We start from the raw sequence: 14,180 nt of genomic DNA, 5'->3' as shown, positions 1-14,180 counted from the left end.
CAGCAGGCATTTTAGGTATTCTAAATACTACTGCTTGAATAATAAGTAGATGGGGTAGATTTGCTATCGCTGAATCCTGCTATGTTTCCTGGCTTGTAGAAATCACCATCACGCCGTACATTTAGGATGTACATGTGTTTATTGAACTCTAGTAAAGCAGCATGAGAGTCGGGGCTCATAAATCACATTATTTATTTGCCAGTGTTGGGTGGTAGAGTCTAAAATTAAGAAATTACTTAGCAATTAATAATACATTCAGCATTCCTTGTCTCATTGGGTGAGATTTACATCCTTGGAACTTGCTCTTCTAGTTACAGAGACCAATGATTTAAGGTTCAGACTTAATTGCTATTTCAAATCTTTAAGCTAGAAAGATGCTTGTAATACTTTATTTAAAAGACTTATTTTGAAAAATGTGTATGTATATTTCTAACTGTGGTGGTGAGCCAATTATGACTATAATATGCTATATGTTTAAGATATACAACTTTATTATTATTCACTTGAATAATAGACATTTTCTTTCTTCATATTATAATAATTCTTTTACTTTGCATGATGTTCTTGCTCTTGAGGGATCAATAATTGTTGTAAAGATGAGAATAATGTAGCAACTCAGAATTCAAAAGAAAAGTAGGTTGAACTAGCAGTTTTCTGAGAAATTAAATAATAATAGATTTTCCCAAGTAGGTTTTCTAAATGTACAGTAGGTTTGATATTTGAAAATGGAAACATCTTAAATGTAAACTTGTTAAGCGGAACAGACTAGGATAATATTAATGCCTTCTTGTTACAGTTCCTCACTACATTTAAAATGAGGTGGTAAATAGATTATTTTACATTGTCTATTAATTGTTTGCTTCATGATATTGATTATGAAACAATTGATTTTTTATTGGCCTCGAATTGGAGATGACTGTAAACTTTGGTACAATAGTTTACTGAATTGTAACAATAAAAATGTATAGTCCTAAAAATCAGTGTGAAAACTACTTTTACTTTTAGCATTCAAGATCTAATATTTTATCACTTATAGAGCTGTGTACTTACAGAAGATTGTGTATATTTCAAGAAAATTACCTTACTTTTAATGCTGATTTTTGTCAACCTTGTCCAATTCGTAATTACTCAATGTAGCACAGTAAAAATGCATTTCAGTATGTATGAATGGTTCCCTGAAAGGGCATATTATATTAGGAGCCATTAAAAACCCGTGTAGGCTATGAATGTTACACTCATGTATTGCTCTGTGTGTAAAGGATTTTATTTTAGGTACCATTCATTTCCAATATTTAAATACTCCTAAGATTGTGACCTATTTGATGTAGGAAACTTGTCTTTGAATGTGAATATCTTGATAAGGGTTTCAAATCAAATATATAGGATGGTTGGAAATTTAGTAGCACTTTTTAAATATATATTGCAATATGCATTAATATATATATACAAATATTGGGCTATGTAAAAACATTCCTTGCATTCAGCAAACCTTTGATGTTGGTTATTTTGTTTGAAGTCAGTTCCATAGGCATAAAAAGAGGTTTTATTTTTCTGAGCCTCTATGGCACTGTGTAGTAGCAGGAAAACATTCGGTGCCGTTTTGTAGAGAATATTACATGTACTAAATAGTGAGAGGAAAAATGCCTTGTTTCTGTTTCTAATTATGATTTCTTACTGCCTTTGAGATGTATGGTAGACCAGGCCTTTATTGTATAAAACACATTTGTATTACCTACAGTACCTGAAATGACTGTAAAACACTTTCTCCAAACATTAGTTTTCCCATTATATGACTGAGACTGTTTTATGAAACATTTCATTTTTTAAGGCGGACATATCGAAAGAGGATATAGAAATATAATGTGTAGACTGACCATGCACCTACAACTGAAAACATTCATCCTTAAAGTAAGCATTTATTGAGCATAGCTTTGCCAAACCATCTTCTATCCTTGGGCAAAAGAGTGGTGGTGGAGGAGGATTCTTATCTAAAGAGACAGGAGATGCTATTCCTGCTATTTTGTCATTGACAATTATTTATGGAGGCACACACACCTTAAACATAGCCTGAGAATTTTATATATCTGTATCTGTGTGGTATGTTTGTGTATATATATAGTTTGTTCTTGGTTTCAAAATGATAGCATTCTAAGGTTTGCCCATAGAGAGCAATCATCACAGTTGGGGTGGGTAGAGCAGGCAGGCTGGTCAAGGAAATTATGGAGAAGGTGAGTTCTCAACCAAGTTTTGGAGGAGATTTTTAGCAAGAACTGATGGGACGGGGGAGGCATAGGCATTTGGGGTGAATGGAAAAGAAAGATGTTAGCAGGAGACAACAAGGTGATAACATTGCATGAAGAAGAGGCACCATATTGGGAGTGATAGGAAGTGAAATTGAAAAAAAAACAAAGGGTTGAGTTTGAAATATTTGAAGATAGAATAATTTGAAGATTAAATCAATCTTCATTAGTTCTATCATATCCTGTGGAAAATTTTGTGAAAGTAAATATTTCTTCTATTTTATCATAATCAATAGCCTCTGTAAACAGCATTTCAATGTCTATTCAATAACATAACTTGACATTTCATGAGCATTTACTATGGGCCAGGCATGGTGCTAGATACTTTCAATGCATTGTATAGTCCTCACTTACTATTAAAATCCTCATACTACAAATGAAGAAACTGGGGTACTGAGTTCTATAACTTGTCCAAGGTTGTACAAAGTCAGAAGTGGCTGAGCTGGGATTTGAACCCAGACTCTGGAGCCCAGACTTTGAACCTTTCTGATTCCAGTACACCAGCCTCCTGTCACCCAATTAAAACTTTTAAGTCCCCTCTGAGTACTCTCTTCCTCACCGCTTTCCTTTAGTCAGTCCTGAAATCCTATTCGCACATCATATTTTCTTATATCTTTTTCATTCTTTACACATCTGGCTCAAGATCTCGTTTCCTCTTACCTGTAATAGCAAAACAGCCTTCCAGCTGATCTCCCTGACTCCTGGCTGCTCTCCATTCAGTGCAGCCTCTACATCATGATCATATTCACCTTCACACAAGACCATTTTGATCATGTCACTCCTCTGCTCCAAAGCCTTCAGATGAAAACTTACACAGTCCACAGCTAACGACCTTTGATCAGTTCTGATTTACTTTTCTAGGCATATTTCCATTAACCTCCTATATGTTTTCCAGGTTCCACACAAACTGCCCATTCCCTCTAATCTCTCCCAAATTACTTCATTCTGCTTCCTTCACATGGAATAATTTCTTCTCAACTCTACAAAGTCCTGCCTATCCTTCAACTCTAAAATTAAATATAACTTATTCTACATATAAAAATAAGCACTTAGCTGTAGTATTAAAATTCCTCCACCCCTGGGTCCAGATTTTCATACCATCAGATCATGCAGGGTCTTTCTCTCCCTTAGAAAGAAGCTTGAAATTTATTCTCTAGGATATAGGGAACCAATGAAGAGTATTGAGCATTGAAATGATAAATCAGAGTTGCATTTAACTCAGATGATGCTGTAGCAGTGGAGACTGAATTAGATGGGAACAAGGAGACTAGAGATGGAGAGACCCATTAAACAGCTATTGCATCTGCCTGAGGGAAGACTGAAAGGGCTGTGTTAGGGGGAGGAAAATGATGAACAAAATTCTAAGTGTTTTGAATTTGAGATTCTGAGGACTAGGGTGAGAAAGGAAAAATACCTATGGTGCAAAATTAACTTCCCAAGTGCCCGCTCAGCACTTAGGGCAGTGTGAGTACCTCCTTAAATTCTTCACCCTAGGTGCCTACCTTGCCTCACCCTGAGTTCTTAGAGATTTCGTAGAGATATCGCCTTGGCGGCTAAGGATGTACCCCACTGAGATCTCCCTTCAAGAAAGAACTTGCCATTCAACTGCAGAAAAGTGCAGTTAGCTGAGAGCCTCCAGTTGCAGAACATTCAGGATAGGATCTGTCTCAGCTTTGGAATCTTAGCCATACCCTTCCTAGGAGCTCCTAGTCAGAGACTGGATAGGTTAGGGGTACTCACCCTGTCAATTTCTGTCCAAGGTGGGGCTCCTTTAACAGACAGTCTTCCCTATGAAGGTCACCATTGAGTTGGATGAGACTGAAGTCATATCTGAAGCTTTCTCTGTCCAATTCTGTCCAATTCTGCTTCCTCCCCTTTTATCTTTATACCATCCCCCCAATAAACTACTTGCTCAATAATTCTCTCTCAGCATCTGTTCTCAGAGGACCTAAATGACACATATAATAAGCAACTGATCACACCAATCTGGACCTGGAGCTAGAGATGAAGGGATAAACTTTAGTGATCTCATTTCCTCTTACCTGTAATAGCAGAGCGTCCTTCCAGCTGATCTCCCTGACTCCTGGCTGCTCTCCATTCAGTGCAGCCTCTACATGCACTGCAGTGGTTCATCTGCAGACACCTTTTGGACTCTTACTGTCTTCTCTCAAAAGTCTCTTCCTGTCCCTTTCTGATTCCCATACACACAAGAGTGCAAGAGATGTCTGCACATGAACCATCTATTTATTTCCTCAAAAAAATGACATACAGATCTTTCATTTTTTCTCCCATCTCAGACACTGCTTATTCGACTCCTCAAGTTTTGCCTGATTTTAACTCACTGTCCTAATCCCTTGAACAAAATGTTAAGGCATAGAAGACAAAAATTGTGTTTATTGACACCAGCCATTCTGACAGAGCTTAGGTTCTTTTTTTTTAAATTCAACTGTACTTTATTTTTGGATCACACAATTTCTAACTGCCAGTTGAGTGAATTATTATTATTATTAATTTTCAAGAAGATATTTTGGGTTCACATAGACCCAATCCTGGCCAGCAGAGCCTAGCAGGACTGGCCTAATTCCTTGAAGGCTTATCTCATGAGGTAGATAGAAGAGTCAACACTGTTATCATGAGATGCAGACAGTTTTTCATAGAGAAAACCCTGAAGCCACTGCCGCCCACTGCCCAACTAACAAAGGGACAGAGGTAATTGATTTAACATAAACAAACAAACAAAAAAGACTAAATTTCTTGGCAAATAAAGATCCACATAATATAGGATTGTGATGTATAATTGAAAACACGATTTTTGGTGAAAGGGAAATAATGACAAAGATTTAATGCTACTGAAGCTTTAGGGAGAGGAATGAAAAGTATTTTTTTCTTAATGGATTTGCAATGCAACGTGAGGGGCTCAAAACAAATATTTAATTACCCTCAAAACTGAACAAAATAATGGTAAAATTTGCATGTTCTTCCAGGCTGACTTGTTTTACTGTATAGTATAAGAAAACTCTTATACTAATATTATATTAGTATCCATGATGTGCAAAAAAAGTAAACTTTTAAGAGATGATCAAATTAATCTCCAAAACCTAGTAAGCAACCACACACAGATTTGTGCCTAACAAGATGTGATTATGCAAAGATGAGCTCTGGTACTGTGTTGTTTGGTTGTTGACGATGATAACATGGATCTGACACCCTTTTTGTAACTAGGGCTGACAGACACAGGATATAGGAATTGCACACTCTGACCTTCAGAATCCGAAACTATCATAAGAAGAAGAGTAGAAATCTCCTTCCTCATCCCAGACGTAGATATAGGACAGTATGTTTTCCCGATTGTATTAAAACAAAAAAAGCAATAAGACACTGAAATATGAAGGCGAAGGGTCCATCTTTGTGGACTTGGGTGATTCTGTGCTTTACCCTGAACCTTCAGGGAAGTGATCTGTACTAGACAATATTTAATCTTCATGACTAGTGTTTTTGATACTATTGATTATTACAAATTTTACAGATGAGAATACTGGCTAGAGAGGTTTAGTGACTTGCCCAAGGTCACACAGCAGATAAGTAGCAGGGCAAATTTGAACCCAGGGCCTGAAAAACTCTCATGTATGGTGCTGGACACTGGGTGTAAGCAGAGCAGAAAGAGGGCTTTTCTATCTAGAAGCCTTTTCTCTGATGCCCTCCTTTCTCTTGCTGCTCTTATCTTCCGTGGGTCCTAGCTCTTTTCTGTATACAGTAAGGAAATATCGTTGTAAACTCAGGAACCAGCACCAAAGCTAATAATCCTTTGCTTGCTGAGATAAAAAATATGTTGCTACCCTAATCTTGCACTGCGTCTACTGCAGTGTGGGAGTGTACCCACGCATCCTCACCCTGCTATGTCACTCTTCTTAAAAGGGATTTGTTGATGTTTAGAATTAGGAGACTATAATTCTGCCTTCAATTTTGGTTCACTTTGCACAATTTGAACTCACACTTTATGGGAAAGAGCAAATTGCCCTATATGCTACTATATAACCACATGCATTTGAATAAAAGTACATAAACATTCTAACTTTATAGAACTCTGATAAAGGAAGAATTAGCTATGATATAGCCCCTGGTAAGCTCTGTTTGTTGACAGGGACAACTCCTATTTAACCTCCTTATATGCCTCATTCAGAAGACTTGATTTCCTTAACTGTAAAATGGGTATTATGACGTCTAGTTTCTCTAAAGAAGTATGGCGCAGTAGAATAAATAGAAGCTTCAGAATTAGACATGCCTGCATACTAATTCTCCTTCTGTCCCTTTGGCAGGCCACTTTAATATCTCTGAGGAATAGGGGTAATATTCACATTGTTGTGAGGATAAAATGGTTCGTGTGTTATTCCAGGCATACAACAGGCATTTAATAAATAATGTTTAGCACATCAGAAGGTGCATAAGTGCATAAGATGCGTAAGTGGTTAAAAGCACCTGACTCTGGACTCAAATTTCTTAGGTTTAAATCTGACCTCTATCACTTATCACCTGAGTCATGTTGAGAAATTTACTTAACTTCTTTGTGTTTGGTTTGCTAATGGGAATGATGGAAATACCTTCCTTTTAGGATTGGCAGGGGGAATACGTGACTTAATGTAAGTAAAGGACTAGAAATAGTGCCTAGCATATGGTAGGCACGAGTGTTAAGCCCTTCTTTATGAGGCTGAGTTCACTGCAATCTTGTTTCTTTTCAGAATGAGGAGCCTGATAATTCACAGGATACCTAAAAGCAGGAATTTACAGTTTTTCATATCCAGTGTCCACTGAATCATTGATGTTAAATATACTTCAGTCTAACAGTTTTTTGCACAGTCTGTACTGTTGTTGGTGAAAGTCAGGCTCTCGCATACCAATTGTAAGGAAAGAGCAAATTGGTACAACCAGTTTTAAGTGGCAGTTTATAATATCTATTACCATTTTATCTTATTTTAGTATTTTTATTTTAATTCCAATATAGTTAAAATACAGTGTTACATTAGTTTTAGGTGTACAATATAGTGAATCAGCAATTCTGTCTATTACTCAGTGCTCATCAAGATAAATGCATTCTTAATCCCTTTCATCTCTTTCACCCACCCCCACCCAACTCCCCTCTGGCAGCCATCAGTTTGTTCTTCATAGTTAAGAGTGTCTTTCGATATTTCTTTTTTCCTTTTGTTTGTTTAATTTCCTAAATGCCACATATATAAGTTGACATATCTAGAAAAATGTTGCTACGGCCAATGCATTTGCTCTCTTCTAGCATTTTTATGGTTTCAGGTTTCACATTTAGGTCCTTAACCCATTTTGAGTTTATTTTTGTATATGGTGAAAAAAAGTGGTCCAGTTTTATTCTTTTGCATGTTGCTCTCCAGTTTTCCAAGCACCATTTGTTGAAAAGACTTTTTCCCATTGCATATTTTTGCCTCCTTTGTTGAATATTAATTGTGGGTTTATATGTGGACTTTCCATTCTGTTCTACTGATCTATGTTTCTGTTTCTGTGCCAGTACCATAATGTTTTGATTACCATAGCTTTGCAGTATATCTTGAAATCTGGGATTGTGGTAATTCCAGCTTTGTTTTTCTTTTTCAAGATTACTTTGGCTATTTAGGGTCTTTTGTGATTCCATATAAATTTTAGGATTGTTTGTTCGAGTTCTATGAAAACTGCTGTTAGTATATCTGTCACCATTTTAAATGCACATCTCTTTTGACCTATCAATTTTACTTCTAAGAATTTTCCTATCGATGTACTTACATAATTGCATAAAGATGTGGTGTTGTTCCTTGCAGAATTGTGTTGTTAGAAATCTATTAACAACTAAATATATATGCAGAGAAAATATTTAAATAATTTATGGTATATCCATGCAATAGACTACTGCAGAGGAGATTTAAAAACTGTTAGAGACATAGAAGTGGATATGAGAAACTGTACAAATGTACTTTTAGGAGAAAAAAAGCATTTTCTTAGAGCAGTCTCTGTAGAATGAGTGATACTGTTTTGTTAAAAAATAGATATATTTATATCCATTTGCTTATTTAAGCATAGAAAAACTCTCAAATATATATGAGAAACTGTCAGTAGTGTTTACTAAGGAAAAGTGGAAATGTGCATTGAGTGGGCACTTTTACCTTCCGCTGTCCATGTGCTATTTGAATTGTTTAACATAGGCATGTATTGCTCTTGTAATTTAAAAAATGGTCAAGAAAAATCCCTTTATTTCCCCTACCCCCAGATATTAGTTTTTTTCTTTAAAAATTATTCCATCATGCAAGTATAATCCTAAGCCTTCATATAATATTTTTGAATTATTGAGCCAAGTGTTATCCTAAATTAAAATAGAATGTGTAGCAACTCAGTGCCAAAGCTCCGATTTACTCCGGGGGAGCAGAAACCAAAATGACTAAGGGGGTTTCCTAACATCAAGTCACAGGAGAGTCTTAAGTCCTGTGGCAAAAATTCCTGTTGTTCAAAAGTTCATGCACTTAGAGAGGAAACATTAAGTCAAACAGCATCAGACGGGGGAAGGTAACATCTATTCAGTGACTTTTCCTCAGGACTTACTTAATTGAATGCTAAACACGGGAAAACATTACACATGGGATTTTTTTTTTTTTTTTACATTGTTTCTCTGTATTTCTAAAGCCCCTCACTCAGTCTTTTGCAAAATGCTATATAAAAGTTACATTGCTTTTGGGTTTTGAGGGCAGAAGTAATTTGCATGGAGAGGTTAATCAAGACTTTTGCCCTTTGTACTTTTAAAAGTGCTTACACATACATTGTCTCATTTGACACTCACAAATGAGGTATTTAAGAGCAGTATTATAAAGCTCATTGTCCACATAAGGACCTGAGGTTTGGAGAGGTTAAGTGACAAGCGTGTGGAGCTGAACACACAAGGACTGTTGGTTATCCTGGTTATGTCTTGGCTGTCCTTGCCACTGGTAGCCAAGGGCGTGGGTGTGTCGTAGTCATTTCTATGGTTGTAATGTTAATCTAATATTTTCTTGAAATCACTTTCATTCTGGTTTAGGAAGACCCAGGCATGACCAATTGAACTTTCTCCCCAAAGTGAATTATAAACACACTCATTTAAATGGCTGAGGGTCATCTAATAAAATTGAGATAGATCCAGGTTCCCATTTGACTCTACTCCTTACTAGCTATGTAATCTTGGGCAAATTGTTCTCCCATCTATACAATGGGAATAAGAATAGCATTAATCCTCCTGGGATGCTTTTAAGAGTTTAAACAAAATAGCGTATGAACAGTGTTTGAAAGAATGTGTGAAATATAGAGCAAGGGTCAGTCAACACCAGCTACAATAATAATTAATATTATAAATAAGTAAGATTCCAGGTGGGTACAATAGGCATGGCTTTAGTAGAGACCAGAGCTTTTGTGCACATGGAAATGACATCCAAGAGCTGCATCCCAGGGTGGACACCAATCAGTTTCTTTCTTTTTGGAGAAAGCTACCCTGGAACATGAAGAGCTAACTAAACAGGTGGTAAAGTTGCTTAAAACATCACTGAGCCTCATCGCAGGGGCTTGGGAATCTTTGACTTAAGAGATCACCCCCAGCCAGAAATAGAGCTCACCAGCTTTTCAGTTTGTGGTCAACGGTAAGATGAGGTAGATAAGTCTCTTAAATTTTAACTTCTTAAATCAGATTTTGGGGGAAATCTGAGAAACTAGAGCCCAGAATCCATGTAATAGTGAAGGGATTTATTTGCTGTTTAGCTTCAAGGTCACCTAATTCTTTTGAGCTTTTTAAAACTTAATTGTCTTTCCTATATAATTAATTTTTGCCTACTGCAGAAAATACATAGAACCAAAACAGAAGAAATAAAAGTTCTTAGAAACATTGTTCGCATTTATTTTGGTATGAATTTTTGATACTTTTATAAATAAATATATTTTTTAACACAGAACAGTAAAGTAATCCGTATATAGTTTATGGCCTTTCAAATCCTGACAATATATCATGCACATCTTTCCATGTCAATAAATGCTTTTCTAGAACTTCGTTGTAATGATTGTATAGTATTCCTTTGGATGGGCATTTCCTAATTTAACTAATCTTCTATTGTTGAATGTTTAGATTGTTTTCTTCCTGCAAAAAAAATTCTTCTTGAAAAATCATTGTACAAATCCTTTATTCGTTCTTTAGAATAAATTCCTAGAAGTATAATTTCTAGGTCAAAGTATAAATGTACTTTTAAGGATTTTAGTGTCAAATTGTCTTCCAGTTAAATTTTACCAATTTTATCCTAATTATTATTAGTGCACAAGTGTAAGTTGATCATTGAATCTTTAAGTAAACAAAACTTGTATTCGTTTATTGTAAAGGGTGAATACTTTTACAATAGCCTGTATCACTATTCCAAGAATAATGAGTATTTCTTTTTAATTCCAACTTCCATTTTTGTTTTCGTACTCCAAACACAATATATCCAAAAAATACTGTGTTCATTTTTCTGGAGAGTTTGGTAATGATATCGGTATAATATGATTAGCTTTTGATGAAATGTAACAAAATTTGGAAATAATTTGGAGGAAAGGTTGCTATAAGCACACTTCCACTGCAGTCCATTAATTCCACTCACATACCTCTTTAAGGTGTGAGACTAAAACAATCAAGGACGTATAAACCCTTCCACTGTGGTTATTGTCACATCAATTTTCTCTAGAGTTGAAAGTAACCCTGCCTGATCCTTTCTGCACCACACTAGGTTTCACAATGGAAATGTTAAGATTGGAACCTTTTCAGTAGAAATTACTCTTGATGATACCAGCTCTGCTGTCAGAGTAACTCCTGCTGGAAAGAAGAGTGTCTGAATTAATGGTCTAATAAACTGAGTTAGTGTTTCATTTTGGCAAAGGATTAATAAGGGGAAAGAAACTAACATTTATTTGGGCTCTTTATTATTACATGATTGCATTTAATACTCCCTATAAACCTATGAGGTAGGTATTACTGTGGGTATAATGAAGCAACTAAATAAATCGCCTTGCCTAAGGCCACACAGCTGGGGAGCTGCAAAGGTGGGATTTGAACCTGGGTTCCCTGCTTCTGGAGCCTGTGCTCTTTATACTGCTCTTTCTTACCAGTTATACAGCAAACCTGACTGTTTCTCTTCTAGAATATTCATTTTAAGTATGAACACACTGTTAGCCAACTAAACTGTAGGTTCTCTCGTACAAATCAGCATGTCAGGCAGGCTTAGAGACTGGATCCACTTATAAATGCTGTTTAAGTTAGGATAGTTTTGTAGGCCTCAAACAGAAAATCCACTATCTTGCTTAACAAGATATCCTGAGACAGAGGCGTTTTGGGTATTTGCAGAGGCTCGGTGATTTCATTAGGGACCCACGTTCTTCTCATCTTACTGCTCTGCTCTGTTCAGTGCTGGCTCATATTTGCCTTTTATAGTTGTGTGGTGATTGCAGAAGCTCCAAGTACATCTTTATAAAACAAGTTCCGAGACAGAAAAATGGAACGGCTCCTTCTCCCACCTTTTTTTTTTTTCTTTTTTTTTTTCTTTTAAGAGCAAGACAAACTGCCCAGTGGATTCTCTCTTATGCCTCATAACCCAGAACTGTGTCATGGGCCCCCTCCTCAAGCAAACACTGTCACGGAGAATGGCTTAGGTCAATCAAATACACCCTCAGGGCCGGAAAGAGTGAACCCTGAAACCAGGGCCAGGTGGCAGGAAGAAGCAGCTGAAAATGCTACCAACAGTGTTTTGGGGAGATTTGGGGATTTTTTTTTTTCCTAAGTAATTGTGTATATACTCTGAGGTTCTTCAGTGGGAGAAAAGTATATTGTTGCTTTTCTGGAGTTTTACTACCATCTGCAAATGAGCATGTCATTCTTTCAATGTAGTCTATCTACCAAAACCTTCCAATTTCTATCACATTTCTCTAGCAGAGAACTAGATAAAGGGTATATAAGATCTCCATGTATCTTTTCTAACAACTGCATGCAAATCTATTATCTAAAAATAAAAAGTAAAAAAAAAATTGTTTGGAAAAAATGAGTGTACTAGAGAAGATTTGTTTAGAAATGTTGAGTTTGGGGAGCTAAAGAAGCCTAGTAGGATGTTTCTTGGACAGTTCTAGGATTTAAGGACAATGTTAGGGATGAAGGGAGTTAATAAATCTGGAGGTTGTTTGAATGAAAGTGGTTAGGGAAGTCTTTGGTGAGATTCACTGGGAGTGAGAACAAAGCCATAATAATAATAGAAGCTCATATAACTGATGAATTATATCAGACATTGTGCAACTCCTTTAGACCTATAATGCACCTACTATTGATATATCCAATATATCCAATGAGGAAACTAAGGCTTAGAAGGGTTAAGTAACTTTGCCAGGGTCACACAGCTGATAACCAGATAGTTTGTGTGACTCCAGAGGTTACACTGCCTCCAGCAGCAGAGAAGAGCCTTGGGTAAAAGCATAAGGAACATGATCATTGCAAGTCTTGGCAGGAAAAGAGAAGCTCATGAAAGTGACAGAGATGGTAACTCCATTTCACCCTGTTTTGTATCCTGAGCTTTAATGAGATTTTATTCTAGTACTGCTCTTCAGCTTTCAGAAAATCCCAGTGTATTACCAAGGGGGAATGGATAGACTGTGCACATGAGTAGGTAGGCAGGTTGGTTCTTGTAAGCAGGTAGTCCACAGAGCTGGTCTGTGGGGCTGCTACTGAGTCTCTTACTGGGGTCAGTGGACCAAGGGCCAATGGAGGGAAGTAAGAGCAGTCTGTAATCAGGAGACTTAACCCACACTGAAAACTGGGAAGCATGCAGTGGCTGTATCATAATGGAGGAACTGGGAAGAAAGGAATGAGAGGAAGTAAGGATCAGCTGTGAGGACACCGATGTGCAAGTGGATGAAATGAGATGATTCTGGAGCTCTGTATAGGGCTATGGAGAGCCTGCAGTGACCTTCCTTTCTACATGATCTGAGATAGTCAGGGCCCTTCCCTTGAAGAGGCTAAGATGGGTCCAATATAACACATTTGTCTGACTTAGTCTCAGGCTTCCTACCTTTTCTTTTCATTAAATTGGCCAATTGGAAAGAATCAGTCAAATTGATCATTTGTCTGGTTTCATGTGGGCATAATATAAAAGCCTCACCAGCTTTCAGGAAAAAGGAATGTCTTTTATTTTTTCAATTTAGATTTTACTTAGTTAACATACAGTGCGATATTGGTTTGTGAAGTAGAATTCAGTGATTCATCACTTACATACAACACCCAGTGCTCATCACAACAGAAGCCCTTCTTAATACCCTTCACCCATCTAGCTTTTAGTTTCTTGAGTGCTGATTTCACCTGTTGATTTGTATCTTAATTCCTAAAGATGTAGCTAAAAAAACCCAAACTAAACCCCTAAAGTACACTGAAAAGAACCAATTGAGGAACTTTCAAAATTATATTAATAATTAATGTTGACACACAGTAACCCCAATGTGATTTTTTCTTAGTGTATTTCTGAGCACTGAAATGCTGAGTACTTCAGCACTGTTATTTTTATAGTTCATCAGTTCATCAGTTTTTACTACAATAACATTGCTTAAAAAGAATGCTCCTAGGATAAATGGATGATTATAGCTATAGAGCATAGAAATACAGGTGAGTCTATAGTGCCAGAAATCAAGGCAGTTCTCTTCCTGATTTCGAACTGTATTACAAAGTTATAGTAATGAAAACAATATGATTTTGGTGTAAAAACAGACATATAGATCAGTTGAACAGTATAGAGAGCTCAGAAATAAACCCAGACGTTTAAGGTCAATTAATTTTCAACAAAGACAACAAGAATTCACAATGGGGAGGGGATA

Source organism: Ursus maritimus, unplaced genomic scaffold (genome assembly GCF_017311325.1).
Source record: "Ursus maritimus isolate PB19 unplaced genomic scaffold, ASM1731132v1 scaffold_20, whole genome shotgun sequence".
Taxonomy (NCBI): domain Eukaryota; kingdom Metazoa; phylum Chordata; class Mammalia; order Carnivora; family Ursidae; genus Ursus; species Ursus maritimus.
The sequence above is the reverse complement of the archived record's forward strand: the minus strand, read 5'-3'. Positions refer to the sequence as shown.